At 36.3% G+C, this 23,712-nt stretch overlaps 1 protein-coding gene across 5 annotated transcripts in view; it reads right to left on the reverse strand.

Annotated features, from left to right (window-relative positions):
* LOC131520991 (C-C chemokine receptor type 5-like) overlaps positions 1–19,813 on the reverse strand; it is a 28,990-nt gene extending 9,177 nt beyond the window's left edge. Inside the window, exons 1-2 of one of the 5 annotated variants that reach the window (XM_058745599.1) lie at positions 19,776–19,811; positions 10,709–10,936 (exon numbers count right to left, since the gene is read on the reverse strand). The gene's annotated coding sequence lies outside the window, so the exon portion shown is untranslated. Of the gene's footprint in view, positions 1–7,167; positions 7,196–10,708; positions 11,248–19,775 lie in introns of those variants that run through there. The other 4 variants (XM_058745598.1, XM_058745600.1, XM_058745601.1 and 1 more) reach the window with 4 other exon arrangements.
* Positions 19,814–23,712: the final 3,899 nt, after the last annotated feature.

The following is a 23,712-nucleotide window of genomic DNA, read 5'->3' on the forward strand; positions in this document are numbered from 1 at the left end:
GCAATTCGAAAGCATAAGGATCCATCTGCTCTCTTATCGCTCTCTTGCGGTACTTTGATGTCACACAGTGATCATTCTGCGCAGCACTCCTTCAAGTTGAATGCGCCTAGTGGTTCAATGACCCATTTGCTCTGCTCCTGAACAAATCAGCATTTAGAAGGAATCGGTTGAATTGATGACTCTATGACTCATTCATCAACACAATGACTTGCCGCCACCTGCTGGCAATGTAACCTTCATAATTCAAATATCCAGTTGTTTCATTTTGTCACTCATTTCATATTTCTGTCTGTAGGCTATTCAAAATATTTTTGTTTAAAACATTAATCTCATTCCATAATTCAATTACTTTGTTACTGCATTTACTGCTTTCTGAGCAGCATTAATTGTGTAAATACATCTAAATTCAACTTAAGATGCAGCTTCTGTGCCACAGTGCAAAGATGGCTTTTGCTGATACTGATTTAATTGGTAACACCTATAATGTCATATTTTTCAAATATTGACTAGATTCAGGAATTTAATGTAATGACATGCCGTCAGATAATGACAGTATCATATAAACTTCTCTATGAAAAAAAACTTGAAATAATAATCAAAACGGTAAGATAGCTTTATAGTCATACTAAAATCAATACTAGTCTGCACTTCACTATAATGTAAATGTCACGCAGCTTTGCCACACAGATTTTGATAACTGGACAGCTAAATAAAATGTGCAGTGTGCCAAAGAAATAGACTAAAAGGGTAACGTGGCTGCAGATGTGAGGTACATACATATTTCTGCAATAAGCACCTAATATTTGCCATAGAGAATCTATGCCTACACAGAAGTAAGCCCTGTCTATAGGCGCTGCCCCACTATGGTTTGTGCCAAGCCATTTGTTAGTCTGGTTGTTTGATGAGAGGATATTTCTCATCAAACAACCAGAAAAATCTATAAAAGTTGCAATAAACACTTTTATTCTGTTGCACAAAACTGAAGACGACATGATGATGGGACCATTTGATCTTTGCTTGACCACACATGGAATTCGAACATTCAAGCCGTTTATCCATTTTCTACCCCTGCAAAAAATGTAACCATATTGCATAGTTGCTTAGAGTCAGTTGTTTTATTTGTGATAATAATTCAATGAAAAATGCCAAATTGTGCAGTCATAATTTTTGGCCATGCTGTCATACAAAGAAATTATGAACACATGTAAAAACAAGAGGAACAATGAAATGTACATAACTTATGTTGTAGTAAGTGTACCGATGTTGCCAATTTAGTGATTTTGTCCGTACAGCGTCAACGGACAACATAGTAGAATGTCATCACTGGAATTAATAAACAACAGACAGGACCGATCTCTTTTTTATATTATTTTTTTATTTTCTTTAAACACATTTTTCTGTTACATGTTCTTACAAAATTTCAGCCGAATGTTAATTATAAGTGTTAATTAGATGTGTTCATTACCTGTCTAATGATGTGTGTTTATGTTGAAATATAATAAACGGTTTGTCTTTTCAAATCATCTATTGCGTCATTATATTTATCGAGTTGGCTCCTGTGGTTTATGTTTCACGCTTCAGAAATGTGACGTTATTTCCGGTAAGGGAGCATAGTGAGCTCCGATGCTCCCTAGTTTTTGCGATGCATTGTGGTATTTTTCAGGGAGCGAACGTTCCATTGCACTGGAAGGATTTCACGATTGAGACAGCCCTTAAAATGGATGACTCCCTGATCAGTGCCCTGAATAATGAACAAGGGAGCTGATTGAGACGCAACCCTTATCTACATTCCGAGACTCTCCCATGACGTGAAGTTCACTGATCTAAATAAATATAAATATAGATCAGCGAACTCACCTTCATTAGGTCATCTAGCAACATTAAGTGTTAAAACTGTTAATACACTGTTAAAAAAAAAAAAATAAAAAATTGAGCCAACTTAAAATTTGAAGGCAACCAGCTTCAGCAGATTTTTGAGTTTGTAACAGCTGTAACTGATTCTGCTTACAGAATCCCAACATACTGTTTTGCCACTTTGCTTATATATTCAGATCAGAACAATTAAACCTTTCTAAGTTGTAAAAACGTAAAAAAAACCTTTTGGTTGGTTAGGATCCATGACTTAAGCCCCCATGATTTGGCCAGAGATGGGAAAACATTCACACCAGACCCTGAGGAAAACATGCCCCTCTGCAGCAGAACAGAATTCTTTGAAAGTTGTCAATCTTGCTAATAATATAAGCAAGGCCATCCAAGCCTTTAAAGAGGATGCCTCATTCTGAGAGGGATGGCTCCCAAGTGTGTCTTCCACAGGCAGCAACCTCCCATTTCCACGATTAAACCCTCCACTTTCAGTTTAAATATGAGCTGAATACGAATTTCTTCTATGACATCTTCACTTGAGCATGAAAGTTGGGAAGGAATGGAAGGCTCACAAACTTAAATGTGGGGCATTATTTGAGTAACACTCCATCTAGTGGCTGTGTTGTCACAGCTGATTGGTTCTCTCTTGTATTGGTAGTCAATGAGCTCGCTGCTCAACATTCAAATACTTAGCTAATGTTTGTGGTACTGTTGTCAAAAGTTCCGACCACGATACCATTCAGTACTGGAATGTTAAAAACATCCATTTCCTGCTAAGATTTGAGCGCTGTTGAGCAGATTCTTGAGCTGATTGGTCATTGTGTTCCAGCGCTCAACAGATATGACAGTGTGTGGCTTCAATGATCATTACTTCACGCTCTTGACTGAAGGCTCACACAGAAACACACGGGAGTGTTTGAAAGCCACATCTATTAGCGTATCTGTCTATGTGCAGATATATTAGGGATCTGCTGATGGTGACGGATACGCTGATAGACGCGGCTTTCAAACGCTCCCGTGTGTTTCTGTCTGAGCAGCGAGCTCATTGTCTACCAATACAGGAGAGAACCAATCAGCTGTGACATGATGTCATTATGTCATACTGAGTTAGATCTATCGGACTGTGCCATCTAGAGTTTCATGCCAGAACTTTGTATTTCTGTCATGACAACTCTCTGAGTGATTTGCATGGTAATGTTAATATATTTGGTTAATATTTTATGTATTGGCGGAATACATCTGCTGCTGCTGCAGAGTAAGTACCGAGACTTGCTACTGCCAATACATCCATAACATGCTGCTGTGAGCATGTAAGAAATACTGCTGCTGCATGTATAACATACATGAATAACCCCCCATGAAGCAGGAGACATTGAAATGAACAATACAAGCTAGTATGTGCATGTCGCTGAGTATAAGGATATAACTGCATCAGCACACATATGTGTCCACACTAGGGACACATTTGGCACACAAAATTTAACCCATGAGAACCCGGACCAATTTCCTCTTATAGGAAGATTATGGGGCATATAAAACAGACCAAATGGACCACTTATGACATGTTTCTGCGGTTGTTTTTGAAATACAACCCCTCCTTGTGAAAGATCTGTAATGTGACATATATATGACATTGGGCGTTTATGATAAATTTTTCATGTTACATATGTTACATTGGGCGTTTATTTCTCAATTGAAAAACATTTTTTATCATTTAGTTTTTTGCTAAATAACGTTTTTTAATGTTTATTTGCTTTTCCACAACATACATCAAAATTATTACTTTTCTGGGAAGTATTACATTTTCCAGAAGTAATACAGTTTTTGCATTTAATTTGCTTTGTCACAACATATTTGAAAACCACATAACTGTGACCATTATATTTTACAACAACTCTTTTGTAACATATAAAAATTCTACCTTTTCAGGTATATGGTTTAACCAGAAATTAATCTTTAGATTTTTTTTTTTTTTTTTTTCACAATTTGAAAATGTGCAAACTGAATAAAAATAAATAACTACCTTACACTGGAGGTCAACATGCTAAACGTGTGTAGATTTGTTAAAATATACTTTGAAATGAGCAGCAGAATATATATAACACTAAAATAATTGAATCAGCTAAATTAATTGAGCAGCTCATTAACATTTTTACCATTTTTCTTAATGTGACAAATATGTCTCATCAAAATTCCACCTACTTTTATAAAGTTAAGAGCCCGATGTGACATACAGTATGTGTCACCACAATATCACCACAATTTGTAACTTGTTTTATATCAATTTGTTCAAGAAATGTATTAAAATCAGGTTAAGAGTAATCTAGGATATGTTATTAAAACATTAGAATTTAATTAATGTAAAGTGTGACTGAACAATAAAGAATCAAAACACTTTCAAACAATATCTAGGGCATGTTGTAGTAAAGATTAAAATGTAAAAGAAAAGTTGGAAAATAAATAACCTATTAAGTCTATAGCCTATAAGTCTACCAGGTTTCCTGGGTAACGGCTGCATTTCTGCTGTTCAGTGCCATCTGCTGTCAAAGCGATGACGCATTCATCCAGAGCGTCTCTCACACGCTCCGCCATGCGCTTCTCATCCCTGCTTGTTTACATCAGAGTGCACTCGGTCTTTGACACAGCATACAGCGATGTTATGCATTGTGACCAGTTTATGGGAAAAGTATTCTTAACATGCATTCAAAATTCTGAAGAATTTGTAATAAATAATTATTCTTGGTATTTTGAAGTGCCCACGATAACAATATCATGCATGTTCATTATCGTGACATATCGCATTACCGAATAGTATGGAGCGAATTTTGTGCCGATATTTATTAAAGGGGTGGTTTACTGCTTTTTTTCTTTGCTTGATTGTGTTTATGGGGTGCGATATAACGTCTTCGTGTTTCGTTTGTTAAAAAGCGCCTTATTTTTCATATATTTCACCTTTATTGTAAGCCGCTTTCTCCTCTGTCATTTGAACGACCGGTTGACTTTCTGATTCTATGAAACCACTCCCTCAGAAACAGGCAATGGGCTCAGATTGGTTAGTTGGGCCGGTGTGTTGTGATTGGCTAAACTGCGTACTGCACATTGTCCGGAAACTTCATGCCCATTACCTTCACTGGGTGACAGTCGCATGTGCTGCGGTCAAATGTAAATAATGGTGTCAATATTGCCATATCAGTTTGAGCCAGAATCAGACACAGAAAGCGGTAATGAAGAGAGTCAAGCAGAACTTCCGCAAGCACGGCTCTTACGAAACGTTTCTGAATGGAAGTTTGCTGTTGTGATTACATATAATTTTTTGAAGTTTGTGTTTGTCTTATACACACAAAATAGCATCAAACTAACTGGCCACTAGAACCAAACAGCGTTGGCTTGTGTTTACGTTCTTGATCAAATCGAAAAATTATGTCATAAAGTATACATGGAAAATACATTTACAAAATTAGTACATAATTACAAATTCGGGTCCAAAATGTTCGTACGCGTTTGTCAAAGACACACGAAATAGCATTTAACTAACTGGCTACTAAAGCCGGCATTGGCATTTGTTTACGACCTTGATAAAACTAAAACATTACGTCTGAAATTATACATGCAAATTCATTTAAAATTATTAAATCTTACTTACAGGTTGTGGCCCAACAATTGCTGCCTCTGTTTTTAAAGTTGGAACCGCTCCATGTTTTAGTAATAGTTTCTGTGTGAATCCGGCATTGAACTCATGTAGATTCTGGAAGCTGTCTTCCGTAAAATGCGCAGCACAGAGACCTAAACTAGGATTGTAATTGTCAGGAACATAATCAAACATAAATTTTAACCATTGTTGACGAACTACAGCATCTGTAGGAAGCCCGAACACAGAAGACCTGACAGCTGGGTGAAAATAACACCGTTTTGACGGCATGGCTACAACTCTCCACTATAACTCTTCCTCTTCGACAAAGCCGCAGAACATGGCTTTGCCCCCTCTTTGGCATGTTCCGGAGGGAGGGGTTGATGCAAATTTATGGGTTTATTACGTATGCAACCCGGGAAGTATCTCGTTGTAGTCCCATATGAGTCGTTTTTGTAGGCATTAAACTTTCAGATTTTTAAAAGACGATATCTCCGCTTACTTTGAACTTTCAGAGCAGCAACTTTGCAGATACTGTTGATGCACCAACAGCAACATTACACACTGTTTAAAATGAAAAAAGTGAAATCGCAGTAAACCACCCCTTTAAACAAATCCAGCGTTTTGCAAATAAACACAATCTGCTTTGCAAAGAAAACTCGACTTTCAAACAAACACAAAGTGATTTGCAAATACAAAACTCTATTTGAGAGAAAATGCATAGGTATGGACAAATATGTATTGTGTGTTACAACTGTGAGACTCATTTGCCTTTTTATGATGAAACTTGACTTGATTTTCTCACAAATGCGTGCAGGCAGATTTTCTCACAAATGCAATTGAGCAACTTCCTTTTCCAAAAACAGCAGATGGTGCTGTTGGTCAATTTACGCTAGTCTCTCGAGACGCATGTTTACCTTTTCAGGGAATACAGCAGACCAACATGAGTGGGGAACATGTGAGTTTCTGTCTTACTATATCTATAATTAACCATTTAGATGTTTTCACAAAGCGACCCTACTACAGCGTCAGTGAAATTCACAATAAGTTGCTAACATGATTGATTAGTACAAAAATCAGTGGTGACATGGCTAAACATTTAAGTAGGCAGTCTTTCTCTATAAAAACTGATCCATTCTCTGTACCTTTTATCCTCTGTTGGATCGCGGGATATAGAATATATAGGCTACATATGTTGATAAAATTGTTCAACATTCAAAAAAATGCAGGGGTATAACAATTAATTGTCACAATATATTGTAATACTAAAATGCAGAAGTATTTTGGATAGCAACAACTGTGTACCAGAAATTAATTTTATTTTTACATTAGGTCAAGTAAGATTCTGCTATATTGTTGAGACATAAGGGCCTTTTGCACCGCAGGAACATATTTATAGTACCCAAACTAATTGTGAAACTACCCACTTTTTGGCGTGTTCGCACCACGGGAACTAGGAACGGTTTTAGTTCCAGGAACTTCATTGGAGGAACTAAATTAGCTCCTACTTCAGAGTAGGGTCTAAAACAGTTCTAGGAACTATCCGTGACGTAAGTGTATGCTTATTGGCTAAACGCGTACGAAAACGCCCTCACCCACCATGATTTAAAACACTGTGTAAACATATACTGTGTAAACACTGTATCATACTGAGAGCATTTATAAACGGCATTTACCTGAAGACTTCGTCTACGACATTTTGTGTTTATATCAGCCTCAATGAAATGTAGCACTGCAAGTTGTCGTTGGAGATTCGACGTACTCCTTTCCTTTCTTTCAATCGCTTGAAGTATATGTAGAATTATTGTGAAACCCTGCAAGACACAACAAAAACACAGCTCCGATCACAGCGTCCTCCATCCTCCTGTTGTTAACGTTGTTCTTCTTTGTTTTCGTTGCTGAACGCCGCGCACAAATGACGTCGCTGTCGACCGGCTTTAGTCACTTCTTAGTACCCACTGTTGGTGCGAATGCAACCCTTTAAATGGTACTGGGAAATAGTTCGTGCAAAATCGTCCCAGTACTTTAGTACTGTACTTTTAGTTCTGGAACTAAAGCGGTGCGAAAGGGGCTATAAATGCACATAGTAAGAATTCAAGAAAACAAGTGGACAATTCAGCAGCATATTTTATTCATGCTGCAATGCATGCTGGGAGTCATAGATGAGTTTTGTACTGTGCTGGTACCCAGCATGCATTACCTAGCATGCATTGCAGCATGAAGCTTTTGATTGTCACCATAGTTGAGATTCATATGCTGATTCTTGATGTCTCTCCTTGTGTAAATAGTTCAAAATATTTTAAACCCAAACTGTTTTTAAATTCTTATTTCCTGGTTGTCACAATGTTGCTCATGCTGCAAATCACCGAAAATCTAAAAATATAAAACAGTCGTATAACTAGACTATTATACAATAATAATATAGCAAGACTCTAAGTCAGTCCAGTAAATAATGGCTGTGACAATTAGAAATAGTCAACAGCACCTGACCAACCATAACAATTTTGCTTAAGAACACAATTATAGCAATTAAACAAAAAACAATGTTGAAAAGTCAAGGGTCAGGAGCCCAACTAATGCAAACACTGATCTCCACAATGGTAGTGTGAAACAAAACAATAAAACGTCATCATCTAAACCTCTGTTCATTCTAAAATCTTCTGCAGATGTCTGACACAAATAAAGTCAGTCTGGTTAGTAAAGTGTGGAGCTGGTAAAGCTGTTTGAGTTGTTTAAATCTTCAGTTGATTTCATCTAAGGCTGAGGCTGAAGTCAGTTGTAGTTCTTGTGTTTGTCTTGTTTCTCTTTTCTTCAGTGATTCCGCTCGTTAACAGCAGCTGTTCGTCATTGGCTGAATTCACTCATTAGTTTTCATTCTCTCTGTCAAGTGGACTATATTAGTAAACTCATGTAGGGAATAGTGAATGAGGGTGTAGGGTGTGATTTGAAACACAGTATCTGAGTGTAAACTTTGAACGCTGTTTATTCCCGATATATAGCAGCAGACTACTTTCTCGAAAATGACAAATATTACCCAGAATGCATTGTTTTAATGGAAAACAGCATGCTACTGTCAAAATTTGGCTGTTTTTTTTTTACAGCGATTTTTAACAATGTACATGTTTACCTGGCTGACCTCAGATCATTAACATGTGAACAGAGTGCTCAGTGTGAGGCGGGATCACATTACAGGAGAAACTGTACCTCTCCTTACTTTCATACAGATTATATAGCTGTAATCAGAGAATATTTGTTTTCAATTTGAATTGGTTTATTTAAAAGTAGACATGTCAAGCTTTCTATACATATATGTATGATGTATGTGAGGCACATATTCACTGAAATTCAGGTTGTTTTATTCATGTGCCTATGTAGAAAATTCCCAGAGATGGCAGAGAACGCACCCTGTTTGTTTTCTTTATTTTACAAAAGCACACTGTTTTGTTGTTATTAAGACTATACACAAATAAAAGTAGAACCTTTGCAGTTTAAAACTATGCCATACTCGCATCTGTATTTATTTTTGTGGTCATCATGAAAATGTGACAAATCCCACGGTCTTCGACCCCAAAGAGTATTTTCTAATCATTCCTTTGTTAAAATCATTCTGAAATACTGGTAAACCACTGTTTATTAAAATGCTGAACTTAGTATTATATCAGCGTGAACTTGATCCTTCTCCCCAATTCACAGGACAAAAGTGACACCAGAAGAGAAATATTCATCATTTTGCTTGGCTAAAAAATTACATATTTATTTTAGACACAAATGATTGCACAGTGTTACAACATTTAAAAAGTTTTCGATATTGCACTAAACAATGTGACTTGTTTTAATTTTTGTTTTGTTAATAATTAATGACCTCTTGGGTGATATTACTATATCTGATACCAAATTAAATGATCTAAGCTTTCATTCTTGGTACACAATATTGTTGCTCCATAATACATTTGCATTGTAAAATGACTATATATTGTGACACAATATATTGTTATACCCCTGCATTGTTTTGAATGTTAATTAATTGTATCAACATATGTAGCCTATATATTCTATATCCCACGATCCAACAGAGGATAAGAGGTACAGAGAATGGATCAGTTTTTATAGAGAAAGACTGCCTACTTAAATGTTTAGCCATGTCACCACTGATGACACTTTTGAACTAATCAATCATGTTAACAACTTTACAGCACTTATTGTGAATTTCACTAACATTGTAGTGGGGTTGCTTTGTGAAAACACCTAGGCTAAATGGTTAATTAGAACAATAATAAGACAGAAACTCACCTGTTCCCAACTTATGTTGGTCTGCTGTATTCCCTGAAAAGGTAAACAGGTTTTTCGGGTCTCGGGAGACTAGCGTAAATTGACCAACATCGCCATCTGCTGTTTTTGGAAAAGGAAGTTGCTCAATTGCATTTGTGAGAAAATCTGTTTGCACACATGTGAGAAAATCTACCTGCAGGCATTTGTGAGAAAATAAAATCAAGTTTTGTCATAAAAAGGCAAATGAGTCTCAAAGTTGTAACACACAATACATATATTTGTCCATACCTCTGCATTTTCACTCAAACAGAGTTTTGGATTTGCAAATCACTTTGCGTTTGTTTGAAAGTCAAGATTTTCTTTGTAAATCAGATTGTTTATTTGCAAAATGCTGGATTTGTTTGATGAATATCTGCACAAAATTCGCTCCATAGAATACCAGCACATGTCTAGTCCACACACATGAATATTAACAGACAGGAACAGACAAGACACCCCCCACAAAGCCAAGACATATGTACTGCTGCTGCTCCAAAGAGCCATGTGAACCTCAAGAATTACTATCTATGTGTGCCTGGGCTACCACGTTAACCGGCTTAACTGCTCCAGCAGTCAAATACAGCCGGAAAAGAGAGAGTGGACAATTGCCAATAAAGAAAAAAAATTCAAAGATTCCACCATCTCCAGAGAGGATCTTGACGCTGCTATAGCTAACGGTATCAAGCTAGTGCTCATAGAGTAACAAAGTACTCTCGATTCGGTAGTGGCTTCGACTGTAAGAGACGCGATAGACTCTGTACTGACCCCAGCTCTCCGTGATCTACATTTGGATATACAAACGACCAACGATTCTGTAAAAGAGCTAAAAGCAGAAGTTGAAAATCTAGCAGCTGCACGTGAGGATAGGAGGACAGTCACAAACTTAAGAAATCAGCTGGAGCAACTCACCGAAAAAAACGGTTGCCGGAGGGGGCTGAAGGCTACGATGCAGCTGGCTTCATCAGAGCTAATCTTTCCAAGTGGATCCCTTCCCTGAAAGGCAGTGACATCGAGATTGACCAGGCCCATCGTGTGTATGATGGAAGGAAAAACTCTGATTGGCCGCGTACTCTCATCTTCCGTGTACTAAGATGGCATGACAGATCGACGATCCTGAAGGGTGCTCGGCAGGCATATCTGGTGAAATATACGCAGGACAATGCCAATTTCTTTTTGGAATCTTGCCCCTGCCCTGTACTTTCGTCCGCTGATTGGTAAATAATAATGATTTATTTTCTTTATTTTTCTTTATTATTATTGTTCTTCGGGCTGATGGAGAGCAGGTTCAATCACTATGCTTTTGGCTCAGTGGGCCTTTGAGGACATGTTTTGCATTGAAGTGGACTGGTCACGCATCAACATTTGTTTCTGTAGTTTTTATGCAGACCTACACTGAGAAAAATGATTTTGTGGTGAAGTAAATACTACATAAAAACAAATGTAATTTCTACATTAAATAATTTAGTTCAGGCAATAATTTAAAAAAATTAAGTAAATTCTATATTATTACTCAATTTAAACTTGTACAAATCAACGTTTGAACTCATAAGTATATTTTATTTAGAATTGTTTGTTATGTTTACAAGGATTCTTTAAGTTATGATCCTGTTTTTCCCATCATGCACTGGGGCATGAATAATTAAAAAGGTACAATTTTTCACTGTTTTTTAGTTGCATTTACACTATTTTATGGTTGCTTTTGTTGTTAGGTTAGTAACTTACTGTTTTGTGACATCTGGAGTTCATTTTCTACTCAAAAATGACCCATTCATACTCAAATACTATTCACTGATTGTTACCGTCATTGTGTAGGGTGTACCAGGTATTGAGGTCCCTGTTACTTTCAGTAATATTTGTTTTGGGTGGACATATTAGTTTAAAAGGATAACAAGCTGTTTACTTATACGTTTATAAGTAAACCACCTGATTTAATAGCAAGTATTTTATCCCCAGTGCAACATTGATTAAGTAAACTTTATAAACCGTGACTGAGTGAAATGTAGTAGTGCAGTAAGCAAACCAGTAGTAGTGCAGTAAGCAAACCAATAGTTGAAGATCTAAAATAAGTTAAAATGTTATTTTGGTTGAACTCAATTAATTATATTTTTAATATAAATTAGTTTAAATGTTAAGTTTAAAATTACTTAAATGTTAAGCCTGAAATTACTTAGTAGATTATATTATGTTGCATGTTTTAAGTAAAGAATACTGAGTGAACTCAAATATTTACGTTCATATTACAAAGATTATCTTGTTTATTTTAAGCAAAATTGTTCCAAGTTGGGTTTACTTAAAAAGTGTGATGCAAAAATGGTGCATATATATTTTAAGTTGATCTAACACATCAGTTTTACCAGTGTACACTCTCGGTAATATGCGGTCTGCTTTGGTGTTTATACACAGTTGTTTGTCGTTCCTTGTTTTTGCTTTTTTTCTATGCCCTTCAACAGACATCAATACTTTTATTTATTCTGATTTTCTTTCAAAAGAACTATGCATCTAGGTGGATTGGTATCCAGGATACATACTAATGTTTACATGTCACTGGCAGTATGGCATTACTTTTGTTTCTCTTCGCTTTGACAGAATCTTGGCATTGCGAGCACACAATGCATGTTCTAAATATCTTATCATTGAATGTGAATGGCCTAAATTCTCCTATTAAGTGTATTCAGATATTAGAATATTTGCACCGTAAATCATTTTCCTGTGCCCTGATACAAGAGTCTCATTTAAAACAATGCGATGTGGCACATTTTCAAAACAAGTATTACAAACTGGCAGCCTTCTCTTGTGCCCCTAATAAAACGAAGGGGGTGCTTAACTTAGTCGATAGGAAGTTACATTTAACTATTGAACATACCGGGAATTATGATGAAGGTAGATTTGTTTTTATACACTGTAAAACACATAATGACAGGTTAGCACAGGTCTCCATTTACTGCCCGAATGAGGCAGACGGTGCATTTTTTATGAATATTTCCAATATATTACTTGAGCAGAAGGATTGTCCTTTACACTCAAAAAAATGATTTGGTCTAAATTGTTCCAGTGTTCATGTGTTTCCACACTACAGAGTGTTCAAGTAGAATTGAAGCAGTGCTGGAGTTAAGGAGATAATTATGTGATGATTGATCATTAATGATGAACACCTGCTGTTATCAAGAAGAATCACCGAAGGAAAGAGAAACACAAGAACTACAATTGACTTCAGCCACAGCTGAAGATGAAATCAACTGAAATAAAAAGAAGACATTACATCTCTCAAGATCTGATTAAACAGCATCAGACTGACCAGATTGACTTTATTTCTGTCAGACTTCTAGAGAAGCTCTTATTGAGAATTAACAGAGGTTTAGATGCTTTATTGTTTTGTTTGAAATCACCATCAAAGAGACCAGTGTTTCCTTTTGTTGGGCTCTGGGCTCTGGGCTCTTGACCCTTGACATTTTGGTGTTAATATTATGCTGGTTGCTTTAATTGTGTGATCATTTAAAACACACTTTGTTTAACCAGCGAAGCCAAGTGAAAAAGAGTTGTGGGTAGATCTTGTCACTGATCTCATTTCAAGTCCAATTTCTGATTATATAGACATTATACTGTTTTAGATTTTTTCGTAGCTTCATATCTTGCAGTATTGTAAATATCAGATAATGTGAATCACCTTGTGCACATGAAGTTTTCATCTGTAGCAATACAAAGACCACAGACATCAAGAATCAGTGTATGAATCTCAACAATGGTGACAGTCAAGAAAATATTCAGATAAAACTCTGAACATCACAAAACAAGCTACTAAAAGTCACAACTATAACAGCATACGTAAAATAAAATAGTAAGAATAAAAGAAAATAATCAGACAATTCAGCTGCGTTGTTTATTCATGCTGCAATGCATGCTGGGATACATGGGAGAGTCTTGTACTATGCTGGTACCCAGCATGCATTGCAACATGAAGCATTTTGTTGACTGTCACCATTGTTGAGATTCATACGCTGATTCTTGATGTCTGTGATCTTTGCATTGCTACTTTTTGAGCACAAAGTGATTTGTAAATTATTTAAATTATCTGATTTTACAAGACTACTACATCTAAAGCAGTACTACATCCATACAATCAGATGTTGGACTTGAAATGAGATCGGTGGATCATTCGCCCACAACTTTTTTTTTTTTGCTGGCTAAACAAAGTGTGTTCTATATAAACACACAATTAAAGCAACCAGTGTAATATTAACACCAACATGTCAAGAGCCCAGAGCCCAACAAAAGGAAACACTGGTCTCTTTGATGGTGATTTCAAACAAAACAATAAAGCATCTAAACCTCTGTTAATTCTCAATAAGAGCTTCTCTAGAAGTCTGACAGAAATAAAGTCAATCTGGTCAGTCTGATGCTGTTTAATCAGATCTTGAGAGATTTAATGTCTTCTTTTTTTTCAGTTGATTTCATCTTCAGCTGTGGCTGAAGTCAGTTGTAGTTCTTGTGTTTCTCTTTCCTTCGGTGATTCTTCCTGATAACAGCAGGTGTTCATCATTAATGATCAATCATCACATAATTATCTTCTTAACTCCAGCACTGCTTCAATTCTACTTGAACACTCTGTAGTGTGGAAACACATGAACACTGGAACAATTTAGACCAAATCATTTTTTTGAGTGTAGTGATGGGTGGTGATTTTCGTGCTGTTTTAAATCCTGCATTGGATAAATCTCAGCCTGATCCTACAGCTAACCCATCCTCTAAGTTATTGAATAAATTTATCACTGAACTTAATGTTATCGATCTTTGGAGAATCCAGAATACTACATCTAAGGACGACTTCTTTTTTTTTTCTCTAAAAGGGTGGAACGTCTGATGGGAGGACCTTTCAAATTTTATAACAACACACCCTTATGGCACAACTTTAATTTTTTATGTTGAAATTGGCCATTTGTCCAGCCCTCTTGGCCTTACAGGTGCATCTCAATAAATTAGAATGTCATGGAAAAGTTCATTTATTTCAGCAATTCAACTCAAATTGTGAACTCGTGTATTAAATAAATTCAATGCACACAGACGTAGTAGTTTAAGGGTGAATCCCATTTCTCTGTCTTACCCCTTCCCCTACGTCTTACCCCTAGCCCTTGTCCCTCGAAACCGAGTGGTAAGCGCTAGGGGTGAAAACATACCCCTATGAAATGAGACACCACTTGGTTACGGTTACGTCATCATACACCGTTGCTAGCTGGCTGCTACGTCACCAGAGCCGACAAGTGTCGATCACGAACTTTGGATCGTTTTACAAACTTGTTAAAACTGTAGACATGCATGGAGTCCATTCAAGGCTAGTCTGCGGGACTGTTGTGCAAATCAGCAATGTAACGTTAGCGCCGCAAACTAGCGATTTTTAAAACGTTTCAATTAAGAACATGGTTGCAAATATATATGTACAGGACTGTCTAGAGCACAAAACAAGACTGTCGTAATTTTTAAATAAATTATTTAAGCCGAATATACTTGATTGTTGCCGGTTGCGCAGTGTGTTCTGGGTACCCGTCGGTTTCAAGTAAGCTCGCGAAAATGCTTGGTTTTAAGGGGTATGTACCCCTTCCCCTTAGCCCTACCCCTCGATCAAAACGAGAATTGGGATAGCCCTTACTCTCACGTGAACATGCAAAACTAAGGGGAAGGGGTAAGGGGAAGGAGTAAGACAGAGAAATGGGATTCACCCTAAATCTTTGGTTCTTTTAACTGTGATGATTTTGGCTCACATTTAACAAAAACCCACCAATTCACGATCTTAACAAATTATTATATGATGACATGCCAATCAGCTTATCAACTCAAAACACCTGCAAAGTTTTCCTGAACCTTCAAAATGGTCTCTCAGTTTGGTTCACTAGGCTACACAATCATGGGGAAGACTGCTGATCTGACAGTTGTCCAGAAGACAATCATTGACACCCTTCACAAGAAGGGTAAGCCACAAACATTCATTGCCAAAGAAGCTGGCTGTTCACAGAGTGCTGTATCCAAGCATGTTAACAGAAAGTTGAGTGGAAGGAAAAAGTGTGGAAGAAAAAGATGCACAACCAACCGAGAGAACCGCAGCCTTATGAGGATTGTCAAGCAAAATTGATTCAAGAATTTGGGTGAACTTCACAAGGAATGGACTGAGGCTGGGGTCAAGGCATAAAGAGCCACCACACACAGACGTGTCAAGGAATTTGGCTACAGTTGTCGTATTCCTCTTGTTAAGAGGCGTCTTACCTGGGCTAAGGAGAAGAAGAACTGGACTGTTGCCCAGTGGTCCAAAGTCCTCTTTTCAGATGAGAGCAAATTTTGTATTTCATTTGGAAACCAAGGTCCTAGAGTCTGGAGGAAGGGCGAAGAAGCTCATAGCCCAAGTTGCTTGAAGTCCAGTGTTAAGTTTCCACAATCTGTGATGATTTGGGGTGCAATGTCATCTGCTGGTGTTGGTCCATTGTGTTTTTTGAAAACCAAAGTCACTGCACCCCTTTACCAAGACATTTTGGAGCACTTCATGCTTCCTTCTGCTGACCAGCTTTTTAAAGATGCTGATTTCATTTTCCAGCAGGGTTTGGCACCTGCCCACACTGCCAAAAGCAGCAAAAGTTGGTTAAATGTTGGTGTGCTTGACTGACCAGCAAACTCACCAGACGTGGACCCCATAGAGAATCCATGGGGTATTGTCAAGAGGAAAATGAGAAATAGAGACCAAAAATGCAGATGAGCTGAAGGCCACTGTCGAAGAAACCTGGGCTTCCATACCACCTCAGCAGTGCCACAAACTGATCACCTCCATGCCACACCGAATTGAGGCAGTAATTAAAGCAAAATGAGCCCCTACCAAGTATTGAGTACATATACAGTAAATGAACATACTTTCCAGAAGGCCAACAATTCACTAAAAATGTTTATTTTTTATTTTTTAATTGGGTTTTTGTTAAATGTCAGCCAAAATCATCACAATTAAAAGAACCAAAACTTAAACTACTTCAGTCTGTGTGCACTGAATTTATTTAATTTCACAATTTGAGTTGAATTACTGAAATAAATAGATTTTTCCATGGCATTCTAATTTATTGAGATGCACCTGTATATGATAACCAGGCACTCTGCTCACTTCAAGAACTAAAAAAAAACTTTTTTTTTTTCCAGTGTCATCATATTTTGTCTTTTTTCAGTTACGTTCTGCTCTCAAGGCCTATGGAGTTCCCTGGGCATCCCCTATTTCCTCTCATCCTGTGTGGGATTGGATCGCACCACCCTCTGGTCGGCCATCTGTTTACTTAATATATAGTAAACTTAATGATCACACTGCAAAGTCTCTTTCTATTAAATCTATCTGGAATCGTGAATTAACAGATTTTGATTTAGTGGTCGACTGGGAGATGGTGTGGTCTAATCTAATTTTAACTTCTAAAAACATGGCTCATCGTCTTATCCATTTCAAAATCATCCATTGAGCATACATTACTCCTTACAAGAGGTTTAAAATGAAACTGCAGTTGACCTATAACTGTCATGTCTGTAACACTGTATCAGCAGGTACTTTTCTCCACATGTTTTGGGAATGTTCAATTGTTGTCGGTCTGTGGACTCATGTGGATTCTGTTTTGTCCTTTTTGCTGCAAATTGAAATTGTTGGTTCCCCCCTCCCTGTTGTTTGTTTGTGTGGATGTTGTTTTGTTGATTTAAAAAAATAAAAATTAAAAGTAGATCACAAAAATAAAACAATATTCTCTAATTGTATAGAGCCATTAGAATCAATAAAAGTGTGTGCTTTTGACTCTGTGTGCAGCTGAAATCGACCACACCTCAGCACTGCTAATGAAACATCAACCTTAGATTTAAACAAACGTGACGTTGAGATTATGCCGCTGAATGTAGCAAACATTAGTTAAGTATTTGAATGTTGAGTAGCAAGCTCATTGGCTCGATACAGGAGAGAACCAATCAGCTCTGACATGTGATAATGATGTCATTATGTCATACTGTGTTAGCTCTACCAGACTGCGCCATCTAGAGTTTCATGCCAGAACTTGTATTTGTCCTTCAACCTTCCAAGCTAATAAAGGCAGTTGATAGAGACTGTATAATCAGACAAGACCTAAGACCTAAAATCTAGAAAAGGGGAAGATAACTAGTTTCACTATGTTTATTAATTTAAAAGGGAATAGCTTAGTTTCATAAACATCAGCAAATACAAAGAGAACACTGACAAATATCTTATTTTGTAGGGGGAAAAAACCCATGGGACAATAGCAGAACTTAAACAGAAACTTGTATGTAGTTCTGCTGTTTCTATTTATATGCAATCAAACTCAAAACTACTTTGAAATGTGACACAGTTAGACAAAGCACTGAAATAACTTAGGTTATATCTTTAAGTTTTCAGCATTTTCTAAAACCAAAAATTATATAAAACAAAAACACAGCTACCACTCAGTTGATGCAATTGGTCTTTTCCTGTAAATCATGTAAACTACCCTTTCTAGATAATCATTTAAACTGTCTAGTTATAATTTTATATTATAAATATTTGTATGGTTATTTGATTATTCTAGAAATGTAAAAAATAAATAAATAAAACACTTTTGAAGAATAGCCTAAGCACTAGATTTATATTATATTAAGTTTAGTGTAGTTTTTTTTTTTTTTTTAATCATGGCTGCCCATACTGATTTGATATTTTAATGATTTGCTTTTTGTTTTCTTCACATTAATTAATTGGATGGTAGGTAATGTATGATAACATATAGTGAGGTTTTATTCATGCATCAACTGAAATAGCATGGACTGAAAAGTTCCACGTATGCATTGTTAAACCATATATTTGATCGATAGATAGATAGATAGATAGATAGATAGATAGAGATATATGCTTACTGACCCAAAAGACCCGTTCCGAAAATGGGTAACACTTTAGAATACTGTTCCATCATTAATGAATAACTACACAAGAACACATGAGTAATGCAATATTAGCACTCTAGTAACTACTAGTATCTAACAAGAAACTCTGATTAATGAATTAGTAAGTAATGTGGTAGTTCACTATTAATTAATCAGTAACTATCATTTTTTTCATACCTCCCAAGAATTACTAAGAACTACTGTATACAGGTTGATAATTAATATGAATAATACATAATGTATAATTAATTCTAAAGTAAAGGTCATGGTAGCCCACTAGTAATGACTCAAGTGTTACCAAATTCTTCAGAAGGAATTACTAATTATTTGGGTCAGTATTCTAAAGTGAAGGTCATGATAATTCTCTAGTAATGACTGAAATCATTGTAAGCTTTTGAGGTTTTTGTAAAGTATTGGATAGTAATTATTCAGGTGTTACGACATCCTTCTAAATGAATTAGTCATTTTTTGGATTAGTATTCTAAAGTGAAGGTCATGATAATTCTCTAGTAATTACTGAAGTCATTGTAAACCTTTGAGGTTTTTGTAAGGTCCTGGTTAGTAATTCATTTAGCTAGGTTTGGTAACACTTAAATCATTACTAGTGGGTTACTGTGATCTTCACTTTAGAATACTGATCCAAATAATTAGTAGTTTCTTCAGAAGGATGTAGTAACACTTGAGTCATTACTAGTGGGTTACCATGATCTTCATTTTAGAATTAATTATTCATTATGCATAATTCACATTAATTATGAACCTGTATAAAGTAGTTCTTAGGAGTTCTCAGGATATATGAAAAAAATAGTCGTTATTGATTAGCTAATAGTGAACTACCAGTTTCAACTTAGCGTTATTACTTAATAAATCGTTAATCAGAGTTTCTTGTTAGTTAATAGTAGTTACTACAGTGTTAATAGTGCATTAGTCATTTGTTCCTGTGTAGTTATTCATTAACGACGGAACAGTATTCTAAAGTGTTACCCGAAAATGTTCTGCACGAATAAATGTACCATTACAACCCTAAAATTTAAAACACCAAAACAGTACTTACCTGAAGATAAGAGTGTCTGGGAAACAGCTGTTGTTGTAAAGAGCGAGCAGAGAGGGAAATAACAGACATGAACTGTAACAATCACATTTTCCGTAATCCACCAATAGCATTCAAGGGAAGATGCAAAGCAGCCAATAGCGTTGTTGAACAGGATGAGATGTGGACTGCTACAAACCACAGACCAGCTGCACATGATTAAAGTAGGTTATGTGTGTTTTTCAGAGTAAAAACCAAATATTAATCATGAGTCAACATATTCCATGGTGTGCCAAGCCTCATAGGATCCTCAGTTGTGTGCTTTCATCTGGGCCATTTACCTCATTAGGCCTCTATCACCAGAAGCTAGCAGCAACTGTAGCAATATAGACTTGCCTTCAGATTTGTATGACCATTATGTGTTTACAAAAATTATATACTTGGACCTTTTAACTTGTTAATTCAGTTCATGTAATTTCCTACATAATTTACTTGTTTTGTTTCATTATTTGCTGCTATGATTGTAAGAGTGAGTACACTGTCTAAATTATCTGTATATATGCACTTATACTTGTTCTGCAATAAATCTTCTCACATTACATGATAAGTTTCACATCCATAAATAGTCAGAAAAGTAACCCAATTTTATCCAGTTCAAGAATAAAATGTCTGGTCCCACTTTATATTAGGTGGCCTTAACTACTATGTACTTATATTTAAATTAATCATTTGATACAATGCACTTGGTGTACATTCATGTGTTTACATTGTACTTATATTTTTAAAAATACCTATATGTAGTTACATCTGTAATTAATTTATGTAATTACATTTAGAATTACACTGTTGACCCATCCCTTACACCGTAACCCGCCCTTAAACCTACCCAGACCACCAAACCTGTCCCTAACCTTACCCGTATCCCACCTCAATAGCAGCAATAGTGTTTTGCACATTGTACATTGTACTTATTTTTTAATGCAAGTACATGGTAGTTAAGGCCACCTAATATAAAGTGTGACCAAATGTCCTTATTTTGAAACAATGCAAAAAGGAACAATGTTAATTAAGCCATTGTGCTACTGGACTATGACATCTACAATTACTTAATTTCCTCAATTTAATTTGTACATGTATATACAAGTAGACCCTCTTTTCCCTTTTCATTTGTGAATTATTGATTGATATGATCAATCATATTTTATTTATGTTTGTTATAGGCTATATGCTTCATAAACAAACAAACAAAAATAAATAAATATATGTTTATTTACACAAATGGTCACTAATGTTTTTAACTGTAAAAGCTTTTACTGTATGTAAACTTAATATATTTAATATTTATTTATGAATTATATTGTGTCATGTTTATTAAAATAAAATGGAAAAATATAGACAATTTTATTGGTATTTAAATAGTACAAGCTTATGTTGATCTTTACTCTTGTACATACAGGCTCTGTATTAAGCAGTACATAATGTATTGAATGAAAAAAAAAAAAAAAACTTTGTTACCACTTGTAAACGTCTAAAACGTTTGTTTATGTGACAAATACCTCGGTTACACTTTATTTTGATAGTCCACTTTAGACATTCTACTAACTATAAGTAACTTTGTAACTACATGTCAACTACATGTCAACTAATTCTCATTAATTTGTAACTACATGTCTACTAACTCTCAGTAGGGTAGGTTTAGGGTCAGTAGAATAAGTTGACATATACTTGCAAAGTTTCTCATAGTCAGTATGTTGTATGTTGTGGACCCATCAAAATAAAGTGTTAGAAGATATTAAGCAGACAGTCTACTAATACTCTAATGACTGCTAGTTGACATGTAGTTACAAAGTTACTTACTGTAAGTAGAATATCTAAAGTGGACTATCGAAATAAAGTGTTACCAATACCTCTAATCAACATCTGCAATAAAGACAGCGAACACTGTCACAGGAATCAGTGACTTCAGTGCTCTATTTTCAACTCCTCGCTCTGCTTCAAGTTTGTTTGAGATGCCAGACACCTTGCCTTGAATACAGACGTGTGTAGACAGCTGAAGTCATACTCTAACTGCATTTGTGGCAAATGTACAAGCGCCTGGGTAAACTCCACTATGCTAGCAGAAGTAAGAATATACTGATTCAGAATGTGTGACGTCATTGTGAAAAAGGTATGTACTGTACAAATAGTCATCCAAAAGAAAATTCCCTCCAATTCTAAAGCCATGGCAAAACGCACTCGGTTACTAACGTAACCTCAGTTCCCTCTGCACAATCTGACTTTGTTGCAACCTGAATTAAACAGTTGTTCTCGTCTGACCAGAGGAGAACGGCACACTATTTCTACACACTATTTCCCTTTTTTAATACTGTAAAGCTGCTCTGACACAATCTGCATTGTAAAATGCGCTATATAAATAAAGGTAACTTGACTTGACTTCCCTGAGATATGGGAAGGAAATGGGAACGAGTACTGCATCACTATGGGAAAACTCCTTTTTTCAGATCACTGAAGCCTTTTTTTAAAGGGTTGGTTGATTGTTTTTTTTTTATTTGTTTTTTTTAATACGCTTGATTGTTTTTATGGGGTACAGTCTTACATGTGTTAATGCTTAGTTAAAAAAAAAAAAAAGCATAATTTTTCACATAACATACCATTATTATACCTATATCTCAGTGTGTTGTGATTGGCTAAATCGCCAGTGCGCATCTAAATGTTACGCCCCTCAGCTCAGTGGCATGAGCCGATTGAGACGCAGAGGATAGTAGTGAAGAGGATCGTGCAGAACCTGTGGCTCTCAATGGTATGTTTTTGTTTCTTGTTGTTTCATACTTTTAGATTTGCTGTTATTTGTGAATGTTACTGCTTCTGTTAGCTTTTAATATATGTTTTTATCCTGATTAAAGCTTTAAGGTGGCGGCGGTGCGCACAGACGCAGCAGCTCTGAGCTCTCTCGACTGGCATAGTGTTTTCATGGTGGTGTTGTTGTGCATTCTCTCGCACATCTATTTGGCTGAGGCACTTCAGTACAGCTGTGCTGAACTCCTCAAACTCAACACCGGGGATACATATCGTTCAACACCAGTTTCTTTTATCCCCCTGGAGATCGTTAAATCACCTCTCAGGACACCCACAGCAGCAAGACGGAGGAGGAGATGCTGCGAGCGGAGGCAAGCGGGCTGGTGTGTTAACTAGGCTAAAGGCTAACCCGTTTAAGCCCCTGCTTCCTAGCATCTTCCTCTCCAATGCTAGATCAATCCGCAATAAGGTGGACGAGATTCGACTGCGACTGACAACACAAAGGAATATAGCCAACTGTTGCAGTATGATCTTCACGGAAACCTGGCTGCATTACAGGAAACGACAAATAAAAGAATAATGAAATTAATAAGAGAGATGATTGAATTATGTGATTATTCAGATGAACTGCAAAAGTTAACAAATGATTTAGAGACAGTGAAACTCTAGACTCCTGTTATAAAAATATGAGTGTTGAAAGCTATGTATAAATATATCTTATGTCGAAACCATAGATGATTATAATCTTGTAGGTTTAACAGTTATATAGTTGCTGTGCTTATTTTGTAACATGACGGTTGAAAGCAAGAGGATGCACTTTGCATTTCCATGCAAGGTGGAACCTTTAGCTAAACTGTGGCATAAGATGCTCTTAACACCTGCTAGAGGTGTTATATTGTGGTTTAGGTATATAGGTTTATATGTTACTTATGTTTGAAAAAGGTGTCATAATTTTTTCCTATAGTTTAAAATAGAACTAGACACGCTTGCTATCTAGAGATGTTGTAATATTTCCTTCTGAACTTTTGACATTACTTTTGTACAGACTCTGACATAAAGGTCATGTTTCCTGCCTGGGATGGAGGAGGCAGTTACAAGCGGTGCAAGAACTATATAAATGCTTGTTAGACTATATGTCAGGGCCGACACTTCGTGGTGAAGACTA

This window comes from Onychostoma macrolepis, chromosome 15 (assembly GCF_012432095.1).
Source record: "Onychostoma macrolepis isolate SWU-2019 chromosome 15, ASM1243209v1, whole genome shotgun sequence".
NCBI lineage: Eukaryota > Metazoa > Chordata > Actinopteri > Cypriniformes > Cyprinidae > Onychostoma > Onychostoma macrolepis.